Source organism: Takifugu rubripes, unplaced genomic scaffold, assembly GCF_901000725.2.
Source record: "Takifugu rubripes unplaced genomic scaffold, fTakRub1.2, whole genome shotgun sequence".
NCBI classification, from domain to species: Eukaryota; Metazoa; Chordata; class Actinopteri; order Tetraodontiformes; family Tetraodontidae; genus Takifugu; species Takifugu rubripes.
In genome coordinates, this window is record NW_021821639.1 from 160,728 (window position 1) to 173,351 (window position 12,624).

General features: G+C 45.1%; 1 long non-coding RNA gene across 1 annotated transcript; it reads left to right on the forward strand.

Annotated features, from left to right (window-relative positions):
- Window positions 1–7,543: 7,543 nt before the first annotated feature.
- LOC115248541 (uncharacterized) lies at window positions 7,544–8,849 on the forward strand. Its single transcript, XR_003887370.1, has 3 exons — window positions 7,544–7,583; window positions 8,502–8,678; window positions 8,789–8,849. It is a non-coding gene; the product is annotated as an uncharacterized lncRNA (long non-coding RNA).
- The last annotated feature ends 3,775 nt before the right edge of the window (window positions 8,850–12,624 follow it).

The following is a 12,624-nucleotide window of genomic DNA, read 5'->3' on the forward strand; positions in this document are numbered from 1 at the left end:
TGACATGGTGGCAGATGTATTAACTAAACCTGTAACAAGGGTCAGGATGGATAAGTTTGTGTTTTTTATGTTTGGGAGGAAGTGAAATGTATGTCATGTTACTGTAGATCTTGCTGTCAGTATCAGATCAAGTGGGGGTGTTAAACTGTTGCAGAATGCCTGCTACTGTTCTTGAATGTGCCCTCATGCTGACACCAGTGCACCAGGTGAAGCAAATCATAATAAATGACTGATGGCTTTCCTTTGAGCCAGTTCCTCCCCAGTCAAACAAAGACCACGATTGTGGCGCTTTCCAGAATCCCAGGGCCTGACCCCAGACAAGCAACAGTGGCAAGGAAAAACTCCCCTTTAACAGGAAGAAACCTTGAGCAGGACCAGGCTCATGAAGGGGGACCCTCCTGCTGAGGGCCGGCTGGGTAGAGAGGGAGGAGAGGGGGGAGGACAGGTAGAGGATAGAATAGGTAGGAGAGGAGAGGAGAGGGGTAGAGGAGAGGAGAAGTAGAGTGAAGGGGAGGTAGAGGAGAGGAGAGGAGAAGGAGAAGGAGGAGGAAGGGAGAGGAGAGGGAGAGGAAAAGGAGAGGGAGGGGGAGAGGAGAGGAGAGGGACAGGAGAGGCACAGAGCACAGAAACACACACAAAAATACGATATACAGTATATATATATATATATATATATAAATAGTAAGAATAGTGCAGGTCCATGCAGGAGTAGTGTATTGTTCGTGAGTCCGACTGGCTGCTGTACATGGTGCTTAAGTGATAAGTCACTTGGTGTTCAGCAGCCTGATGGCAGAGGGGAAGAAGCTGTTCATGTAGCGCAGTGCTTCTCAATTATTTTCTGTTACGCCCCCCCTAGGAAGAAGAAAACATTTTGCGCCCCCCCCAACCCCCCCCCCCCCGGTCGTGACTATAATTAGTATAATTTGTCTATGAAATTGTTATAAGTACACCTCTGCATAACATTGTATCCTTATTAATATTAAAGAAAACAAAAGAAAGAAATATAGACCAAAGCGGGATGATTGTTGCCAATATTCGGCACGTTTTTTGCCGAAAAAACTCAAGCGGCTGATCAGCGTGACTGGGGTGTAATGTCTTTAAGTTAGGGTTAGTGCTAGGGTTAACCAGGGTTAGGGTTAACCAGGGTTAGGGTTAACCAGGGTTAGTGTTAGGGTTAACCAGGGTTAGGGTTAGTGTTAGGGTTAACCAGGGTTAGGGTGAACCAGGGTTAGGGTTAGTGTTAACCAGGGTTAGGGTTAACCAGGGTTAGGGTTAGTGCTAGGGTTAACCAGGGTTAGGGTTAACCAGGGTTAGGGTTAACCAGGGTTAGGGTTATTAGCGTGACTGGGGTGTAATGTCTTTAAGTGAGGGTTAGGGTTAACCAGGGCTAGGGTTAACCAGGGTTAGGGTTAGTGCTAGGGTTAACCAGGGTTAGGGTTAACCAGGGTTAGTGTTAGGGTTAACCAGGGTTAGGGTTAGTGTTAGGGTTAACCAGGGTTAGGGTTAACCAGGGTTAGGGTTAGTGCTAGGGTTAACCAGGGTTAGGGTTAACCAGGGTTAGGGTTAGTGCTAGGGTTAACCAGGGTTAGTGTTATCAGCGTGACTGGGGTGTAATGTCTTTAAGTGACACCTTCATTTATTTGGCTTCATGCTGTCCTGCCAACATTTTTAGACACAGTAAACACACCGGTCTTTCCTCGTCTCCCACCGTAGTCGCAGTGAAGCCAAGCGCTATAAAGGCTTCGTCATATTTCCTCGTCTGAGCTTTCGGGAGACTTTCGTATGTCTCATTATCTCCGTCTCTCTCCGCCTTTCTTTTCATCACTGTTAAGTATTTTTTCATGCTGTCTCTTGGTGGTTTGTTCACTGCACTTCCTGTCTCTTGCTCTGTGGTGTGTGCGCGCGGGATGTGCAATTACACTTTATTCTAGTACGGCAAAAAAAAAAAAAAAGTTCTCCGGGGTCACACGTGCCCCCCTGGCATCGCACCACGCCCCCCCCCCCCCCCGCCCCGGGGGGGGCGCGCCCCACTATTTGAGAAGCGCTGATGTAGCGGGAGGTTTTGGTCCGAATGGACCGTAGTCTCCTGCCTGAGGGGAGGGGGGAAAACAGTCCGTGACCAGGGTGGGAAGGGTCGGCCGTGATCCGACCTGCACCCCTCCGGGTCCTGGAGATATACAGGTCCTGGATGGATGGAAGCCTGCAGCCCATCACCTTCTCGGCAGCGCGCACGACGCGCTGCAGCCTCAGTCTGTCCCTGGCGGTGGCACCAGCAAACCACACGGTGATGGAGGAGGTGAGGATGGACTCGATGATGGCCGTATAAAACTGCGCCAACATCCTGGGAGGCAGTTTGAGCTTCCTCAGCTTCCGTAGGAAGAACATCCTTTGCTGGGCCTTCTTGATGAGGGAGCTGATGGTTGGCTCCCACTTAAGGTCCCGGGTGATGGTGGTGCCCAGGAAGCGGAAGGAGTCCGCGATGGTGATGGGGGAGTCCATGAGGGCAAGGGGGGGCAAAGGGGCTGTGACTTTCCTGAAGTCCACAATCATCTCCACTGTCTTCTGAGCGTTCAGCTGCAGGTTGTTGTGTCCGCACCAGGACACCAGTCGAGCCACCTCCCTCCTGTAGGCAGTCTCGTCGCCATTGGAGATGAGACCGGTGAGGGTGGTGTCATCCGCAAACTTGATCAGTTTGACAGACTGGTGGCTTGAGGTGCAGCAGTTTGTGTACAGGGAGAAGAGGAGGGGGGAAAGTACACAGCCCTGGGGTGATCCAGTGCTGATGGAGACAGAGTCCGAGACTCTTCCCCAGCCGCACATACTGCCTCCGATCCGTCAGGAAGTGAGTGATCCACCTGCAGAGGGAGGCAGGCACACTAAGCTGGGACAGCTTGTCCTGTAGCAGAGCGGGGCGGATGGTGTTGAACGCAGAGCTGAAGTCCACGAACAGGATCCTCGCGTAGGTTCCCGGGGAGTCCAGATGCTGCAGGATGTAGACTTTTTAGTACTTTGGGTTCATAGACTTTTTAGTATTTTGCAGATACGTGTCTGTATATAAACCAGATCCTCCTGTAATAAAGAACTAAAGGCTGACTGTTGTCACGTGACCTGTCTCCGTCTGTGTCCGATGATGGAACCTGCCTGGAACATCTGGTCCACAGAAAAAGCAAAACAGCTCACAGAACTGGTCCAGTTTAGACCCCAAAATGACAATAAATAATGAAAATGTGTGACACAGTAGAACAATGGACGAACTTTCTATTGGTCATTGACAGTTTCACTCATCGTCATCAGAATTCATCAGAAATATTCAAACCAAGAAACTACACACAGAACCGCAAAGTTTAGAGCTTAAAGGGAGCGACAGGTGAAGATTTAAAGCTCAACGCAGCTGAAGAAGTTCCAAAAAGGAGAACTATCATGTCGTGCTTTACCGCCACCCGGTGGACACGCGTGGAACTGCAGACAATAGTTAAACGCGCTCCGACACATTCTGACCTCTGCTGCTCCTCCTGGACTCCAGGGCTGCAGAAATATGCTGCTTTTACAAGTCTTTCAAATCTGTCAAGCATCATAAATCTTATTTATTTATTTAACTAAGTTAGTCAGTTTTAATTTAAATGCAAAAACATATTTATGGCATTAAAATAGCAAAACAACTTTTAATCTTGAACCCTCCCAGAATGCTTTTATAGTAGTGGAATATTAATCAACAGCCATAAAGTTGTTCATTAACAGAGGAAAAGGTAAGGTAAAAGTTTTCCGTTCAGACTGAGCAGGAAGACTGAAGACCGACAAGGTGAGTGGAAACGAGAGCATTATTGAAAAGAATTGACAGTTGTGATTGGAGATAAAATCAAGATTTGAAAACATTTTTGTGACTATTGAAGAGCTGCATAGAGCTGAAGAATTCTTGGCTGAAGAAAATTCAACTAGACTTCATATTTAGTTTTAGCACAAAACATCGTTATACATTATAAATGAATCGGTCTTATTTAACTTTCTTATAGTCTGGCTTTAGTTATAGTTGAATAGTCTTCCTAAGTGAAGTTTAGTTTATTTTTCTGCTCTTTGCTACTGATCCTAAAAGAACTTTAAACCCTCCCAGAATGCTTTAATGGTAGTAATATATACGCCATAAAGCTGTGATTAGGTTTTAAAAGTTAAAGTGAAAGTATTCTGTTCAGACGAAGCAGGAAGAGCAACAAGCTGAGTGTAAGGTGAGTATTGTGCTGTTAACGTTGTTAGAGAGTCTTAACAGGTAATAACAACATTTTAAAACTTTTTTGTGACAGGTGAAAAGCTCTTAGAGTTATTAGAGCTGTTCAACAGTCCAGGTCACAGCTGGATATTTTGGTATTACCTGTCAAACAACATCTAATCGTGGGCAAGTTAGCATCTCTCAGCCGGACCAATTTAAGACAATAAACTAAATAACTAAATCCACACAGGATCACAGGACACCAACAGGATTTTGGGTTCATGTTGCACGTTTTCTCACAGTGGTTTATTGTTCTATGTTGTGGAACCACTGTGAAAGAAATGCAGGAGTGGGTGTCATTTCTTTCATCTATTTTAAATAGAGCAGTGATCTTTGAGGACTTGGATCATAGAAATAATTGAAGAGGGGAACAAAGGAGGGAAGTTAAAAAGTCCTGACTAGCATGTTTATGTAGCACCAGATAATTTAGTGGCTGAGCTGAAGACAGTCCTTTCACCATGTTGGCCTGTGGAAAACCAGTGTTGTGGGCCGATGGACCAGCGTCCCCGTCGTTGCCGGACCACCGTTGGCCACCAGTTGGGTTTTGGGATCAAAGTGGGGGCGTTTCCTGTATCCGGTTCTCCTCACGGATCCATGACTACAACATGTTGCTGCAAGTGCAGAGACGTTTGCTCTGGAAAGAACTTTAGAGCACATTCAGTGCTGCAGGATGAGGGGCTGGAAAAGGTGCCAGTTCTTTTCTCACTGCAGGGAACAGTTAAAAAAAGCAGCTTAAACTCTGAAAACATGAAAATGATACAGAGACATCATTGATTTATTGATTCAGTTGTTATCCAGAATGGATTAGAAATGTTCCTGTTTGATAAAAATGCAGTGAATTGGGATTATTGAACTACAACCTCTACAGATTATTTACCTTCATCACAGTCTCATCACTATTTCTGATGTTTCCTCAGGATGGACAAGGACAGAGCAGAGTCCACAGTGCCCAGCTGGGTGTCCCTGAAGAGTGACCGGTCCAAAGATAGAGGAATAGACTTCAGAAGTTCAGAGGAAATGTGAGAAAACTAAAGCGTGATGATGTGTTTGTGTGGCAGCTGTTAGTCACATTAACAGCAGCAGGTTGTGAGTTTATTATTGGAGATGTTTAACACTTAAACCTCAGACAGTCATAGAGTTACAGACTTAATGTGAATATTGTTGATTAGAAACAAGAATCAGGTTTAAACTGAAAGATGAATTCAGACATAAATGCTGGAACAATATTGAGTCTTGATCAGGTTCTTTCATCCTATAAATCAAAGGACTAATAGAGATGTGTTTCATAGAGAGGGGGGAGCACATCCTATCAAACTGGGACCAGTCAGCTCCACCAGGAGAGTCCTCTTGTTCACAATCTGGAAGCAGATCTGGAGATGCTGAAATGAAGCCCAAACAAAGTAAAACTGTTCAATATGAGATTTAATTTGTGATGTCATGAATTTGTAGTTGTGTTGATGATTTATTATAGATGGAAATCATTGGTTTACTTATGTTCAGGAAGTGATCTGCAGGAGGTGATAGAAGGTCATAAGATGAGTCTGAAGAGAAGATGTGAACATGTGACTGAAGGAACTCATGAAGCAGGAAGTGGAACCCTGCTGAACAAGATCTACACTGAGCTCTACATCACTGAGGGACAAAGTGAGGAGGTGGACACACAACATGAGGTGAGACAGCTTGAGAGAACCTCCAAGAAGAACATCCAGGACACTTCAATCAAGTGCCAGGACATCTTCAAAGTCTTATCTGAGCAACGGGGACACATCAGAGTGGTTCTGACCAACGGTGTCGCCGGCGTTGGAAAAACCTTCTCAGTGCAGAAGTTCAGTCTGGACTGGGCAGAAGGTTTGGAGAACCAAGACATCAGTCTGGTGCTTCCGCTCTCATGCAGGGAGCTGAACTTGATCAGAGATGAGCAGCACAGTCTTCTCTCACTGCTTCATGTTTTCCATCCAACATTACAGAAGATCAGAGCAGAAGATCTGACTGTCTGGAAACTTCTGTTCATCTTTGATGGCCTGGATGAAAGCAGATTTTCACTGGATTTCAACAACCATCAGCTCATCTCTGATGTCACACAAGTATCGTCAGTTGAGGTGCTCCTGGTGAGCCTCATCCAGGGGAACCTGCTTCCCTCAGCTCTCATCTGGATCACCTCCAGACCTGCAGCAGCCTATCAGATTCCTCCCTCGTGTGTTGACAGGATCACAGAAGTACGAGGCTTCACTGACTCCCAGAAGGAGGAGTACTTCAGGAGGAGGTTCAGTGATGAAGATCTGTCCAAGAGAATCATCTCACACATCAAAGCCTCCAGGAGCCTCCACATCATGTGTCTGATCCCAGTTTTCTGCTGGATCACTGCTATAGTTCTGGAGGACATGATGACCAGAGACCAGAGAGGAGAGCTGCCCCAAACCCTGACTGACCTCTACTCACACTTCCTGATGGTTCAGATAAAGAGGAAGAAGCAGAAGTATGGAGGGAAGCAGAGACCAGAGGAACTGACTGAGGCTGATAAAGAACTCCTTCTGAAGTTGGGTCGGCTGGCGTTTGAACATCTGGAGAAAGGAAACATCATGTTCTACTCAGAAGACCTGGAGCGATGTGGACTGGACGTCTCCGAGGTGTCGGTGTACTCAGGAGTTTGTACAGAGATCTTCAAAAGAGAGAGTGTGATCTTCCAGAAATCAGTCTACTGCTTTGTTCATCTGAGCATTCAGGAGTTTCTGGCTGCCGTCTACATGTTCCACTGTTACACCAGGAAAGACACAGCAGTTATAAATCAGTTCCTAAAATATTCTGAACCAAAGGACTTTTCCTGGTTTGCTGGGTTGTATAATAACGATCCAGTCACATCTCTTGATGACTTCCTCAGGAGAGCACTAATGAAATCTCTTGAAAGTGAAAATGGCCACCTGGACTTGTTTGTTCGCTTCCTTCATGGTCTCTCTCTGGAGTCCAATCAGAGGATCTTGGGTGGACTGTTGGATCAGAGGAAAATCCACCCAAAAACCATCCAGAAGGTCCTCAACAACCTGAAGGAGGAGAACAGTGATGGAATCTCCCCAGACAGAAGCATCAACATCTTCCACTGTCTGATGGAGATGAAGGATCAGTCAGTCCATCAGGAGATCCAAGAGTTCCTGAAGTCAGGGAAGAAATCAGAGAGGGAACTGTCAGTGATCCACTGTTCAGCTCTGGCCTACCTGCTGCAGATGTCAGAGGAGGTTCTGGATGAGCTGAACCTGCAGCAGTACAACACCTCAGAGGAGGGACGACGTTGCCTGATTCCAGCTGTGAGGAACTGCAGGAAGGTCGAGTAAGTAAAGATTTCTCGGGTCGGACATCGGCGTTTAAATCAAGCGAGTGGATCATGTCAGGTAGCAATACCCCCTCCAGTGGTCATTCCTTCAATTCTTTATCTCCATTGCAGCGTCCATAAATTAAAAAACAACAATTCATCCAGAAATGTTCAACACTGGCTGGATATAAGTTCAAAGGTCAATCCAGACAAACCAACATAAGGCAGGAATAATAGGAGCCACAAGTTAACTGACTATCATGAAATTACTGTCATGTCATTAAATCACTTTTGTTTGTTTGTATACATCGTATTCTAACGACAGAAAAACACATTTTAACTAATGACACGTGACTATTTTGCTTCATTTGTTCAACGTAAAAACAGCCGGCCTCGTTGGTTTAAATGGGTGTTTTAGGTCTTTGTGGCGGTTCCGTTTGGAGCCTTTATGTTAAGTTGTTTGACCCTTTCCACACCCGTTAGGTGGCAACTTCATCACTAGCAACAAAAGGTGCAGTGAAAATGATTTGAAGGGAAACAGGCAGATAGAACAGAAGCTGAGGGCGATCGATGCAACCAGAGACTCTGATGTCATCGATTGGATCGCTGAATTAAGACTTGACGCACGATCGTACAAATTGGATGAAATGCAAAATATCCAAAGAGCCGATAGACAGATAAAAATATGCACGTTTCTTTAAACCATTTGCTACAATCGTTTTAAATATTGAGTAATTATGAGCTGTTCTAAAATAAGACAAATGTTGAGAATAATTCAGTTGCATTTCAGATCTGATGGTCGTTCAAACTGTTGCTCTACGGTGTTGAATTTAGCTTTTCCAGGAAATGAGCTACATTTGTGTTGAGGTAGATTCTCAGATAAGTTGATTAGAAATCCCAAAGTTTGACTCACTATTTTTGTTTCATACACAACAGACTGTCTTACAGTGTTCTTTCAACGAGTCATTGGGAAGTTGTGGCCTCAGCAATGACGTCAAACCCTTCTCATCTACGGGAGCTGAGCTTAATCTGGAGCCAAAGCCTGGCAGATGCCGGAGTAAAGTTACTGTCTTCTGCAATGATGCATCCAAACTGCAGACTGGAGACGCTCAGGTCAGGAGGCCTCTGTTGGTCTTTTCTAAATTTCTTTACATTTTCTGCTTTTCTCTTCATTTTCAGATTTAGAAATGTGTTTTTATTTGCCCCATTTATTCCTTTTCCAGGCTGGGGTGCTGCAGTTTATCAGAGACCAGCTGTGGCTCTCTGGCCTCGGCGCTGAGGTCCAATCCCTCCCATCTGAGGGTTCTGGACCTGGGTGGGAACCAGCTGAAGGATCCAGGAGTGAAGCAGCTCTGTGGTGCTCTCCAGGATCCTCTCTGTGAGCTGGAGACTCTCAGGTCAGTCAGAGATGATCCAGTACTTTCCCAGGTGTAACTAGTTAGACAATAACTGTTTACATGTTTGATCTTTGTTATAAACGTAGTGTTACAGTTCTCAGGAAAAAGACCACACAGGACAGATTTGCAGTATTAAATTGGTTGTGGAAATCTGTCCCATGTGAGGATGGTCATCAATGACTAGAAAGGAAGTATCAGTTGTAGATTTGTCTTGTTTTATTTTAGGCTAGCCACAAAACCACCCAAACATTCAGACCAATCAAAAATGGTTCTTCCTGTCTTTTAAAGATCAGAAGGAAAACTAGAAACCCCAAAAAGAAAGCTGCTGCAGTGTGCCATGCCCCTTCTCTCCTGAGAAAAGCCATCCCAAAAAAGAGAAAAGCCCAAGTGTGAAGTGAGCACCCTGTTAAACCTTGGTACCGAAAGCCTGCAGTCATTCTCATCTTAGGTGGCTTCATTCCAGCCAGAAGCCCAAACCTGCCTCCCTCTTAAAGGGGCAGCAGGTCAGTCCAACCACAGAAACCTTCATGAAGATCTGAAGCTTTCAGCATCCACAATTGTTGCACCTCACTTCCATTGGAGTCCAAATCAGAAGTCAACAAGTTGATTCTACACCGATTCTACACAATGCAACCGTTTTAAAAAGGTTTCCATCCATAAGTTTTCACACATTTTTATATAAATCTGTTTGTTCATCGCCTCCTTCTTTTGTAATGGTCATTAAAGAAAATGACCTTATTGGAGTTTTTCTCCTCACAAATATGACTTTCTATGAACGATGCAATAAATGCAGCTTGCAATCTAAGACAATATGGAAGTATGTGTATATAATAGTAGTGGAAGTAGCTCATAAAATAATACATTTGCTCTTCTCATCGAATCTTTCTATGTTATTAAAGAAAAACCTGCTCTTAGTCAACAACATCTAAGACATCAACCAAAAATCCTAATTTTCTACAATCTAATATAAAACAGTAGAGAAGACTCTTTCTGCAGAGACACTGGTGGCAGGAATGCAGAAGTATCACCTGCTCAACTTGGAAGGTGGAGCAGAAACCACCAGCTGAGAAGGTCCTCAGCGAGAGGAAGTGGTGGAGAACCATGAAACTTGCTAAGCTCCACCTCAGCTCCAGAGACGGGCTGAGCTGGAGCTGTGGCACCAGGTATCGCCCAGAAGAGCCTCCAACAAACAAGCTCTTCTCTTGGGAGGATAGGGCTTTGAATCTCAGCTCAGTGTGCTTGTCTCTAGTAGGTGGCAGCTGCACCTTTTCCTGAGCTCCTTGTTGATGCCCTGAGGGGAATTGATGCTCCTGCAATGTTTTCTGGCAGCATTGAGCTTGCAGTGGGGCAATCAAACACACTGTGGGGTGGCTCTCTTTCCTTCTCTCATCTGGAGAACAAGTGACACCAGCTGCCAATCATTGTTGGAGAAATGTGCAGTCAGGGGAACGATGCGTCCAGACTATAGCCACCCTTCCAGCATCCAGCAGTGTCTAAAACCTTTGATTTGGTTTCACCAGAGAGTGTAGGGATTGCAGGGTCGCTGCAGCATCGCCCACAAGCTATCAGGAGTGGGTCGCTTTGTCCCAACTCCTGACAAGAGTTGAGTGCTATTGAGAAATGTGGTCTCACAAACTTGGAAGGTATTTTGACCTACACACACTTTACATACGGTGTAGATCTTGTCCAACCGCCCTGAAAGAACCCAAAATAGGAACATACGGCAGATAAGCCGGTGCAGGACCAGAGGTTTGTTGCTTGTAAGCTGTGTTTTGCTCTGGTACATGTTGATTTTTATTTGTCTTCTCTCAAAATAATTGTTATTTTAGACTAAGAGGATGCAGGTTATCAGAGACCAGCTGTGATTCTGTGGCCTCAGCTCTGAAGTCCAACCTCTCCCATCTGAGGGTTCTGGACCTGAGCCACAACCCGTTGCAGGATTCAGGAGTGAAGCGGCTCTGTTCTGGACTGAAGAGTCCAAACTGTAAACTGGAGAGGCTCAGGTCAGTCTTCATTTTTCTACCTATATACCAGCTGCTAAGATGGTGAAGTGAGGCTGTTCTCAACACTGCTGTGATGCACCACATTAAAAAAATTCCTTGGAATATCGTGAATTCAGGTCTGACCCCACTAAGAACTAACGTAGGTTTAGTACTGACGCAGATAACATGCAGACCTGCACCGTATAACCTCATCCTGCATTTTTCAGATTGATTGGCTGCAGCTTATCAGAGATCAGCTGTGACTCTCTGGCCTCGGCGCTGAGGTCCAATCCCTCCCATCTCAGAGAACTGGACCTGAGTCAGAACCAGCTGCAGGATCCAGGAGTGAAGCTGCTCTGTGGTTTTCTCCACTTTCCAAACTGCCGACTGGAAACTCTGAGGTAAACACCATTCTCAAAAATGTCCATTATTCCATCCGAGGGTCCTCACACTTTCTGAGTGTGTGTGTTGTGCCCAGTTCCTTCAGGAGGGAGGGCCACACGGGGACCACTTATTCATGATAAATTGATTTAAGGACAATGAAAAAGCCGACAGATGGTAACCAAAATTAGACAAAACTACGTGAGGGTGCCTGGTAGACACCAGCCAACGAGGAGGGAGATGGTGAGGGAGACAGGAAGTCATCTAAGACAGGTTGTGCCTTTAAAGATGAGCCACAGGTGAGATGGATCTCCATGATGAGATGGGAGGGAAAGAGGTGGGAGAACCTGGGAAGAGTGAGGGCCAGAACAATATAGATTCTCCTTTGGAACAGTGCAAACCTGAGAGGTTGGAATTGTGGTAATTACAGATTACTATCATTTTTTAACCTGTAACTAAATTAAATATTTACAGATCATGCCTTTGATTAACCTTTCAGATTAATACTGGTTTCACTTATAACCTTATAAAAGTTTCCCTTCTTTATTTAGATTAAGTAGCTGCAGGTTATCAGAGATCAGCTGTGACTCTCTGGCCTCGGCGCTGAGGTCCAATCCCTCCCATCTCAGAGAACTGGACCTGAGTCGGAACCAGCTGAAGGATCCAGCAGTGAAGCTGCTGTCTGATCTCGTAGAGAATCCACACTATGGGCTGGAGACATTGAGACGGTAGCTGGTAGGAGCCAGTCAACTCCCGCTCATCTGCTGCATCACTCACTGACCACTGGTGAAGAGCATCTGTGGAAACATCTGCCGTCTACTCCCTCCATAGATGAAAAATTCAGTTTTTAAAAAGCGCTGGTGGACTTTCAGGAGATCAGTCGATGGTCGACAAAGCAGAAGCAGCTTCGCCTTGAAGTTAAATTAGTTCCTGGTATCACACAATGCATCTTTATAAAGTTCTAAATGGCTCCTCGGCCACTCTTAGAAGCATGGAAACATTCTCTTAATTGTCTCTTCAAATGTCTGTATTATACGTTACTATTTCACATCATGCCTTCAGAATCTTTAGGGTTTAGTATTTACTGTCTCTGTGACATGGAGCATTGGAATATTTCAGCTGCAGCCAGCAAAAACCCATCAGAATGACGGCTATCGGTGGGAACCGCAGCTCATTTGACTTTAGTCAGTCTGTTCAATGTTATAGGATTTATTGCAATCTAATAAAAACTATGAATAAATGTGGGAAATAGGAAATAAGAAGAAGCAAAATGACCAAATAAAACTCCCATGAATACAG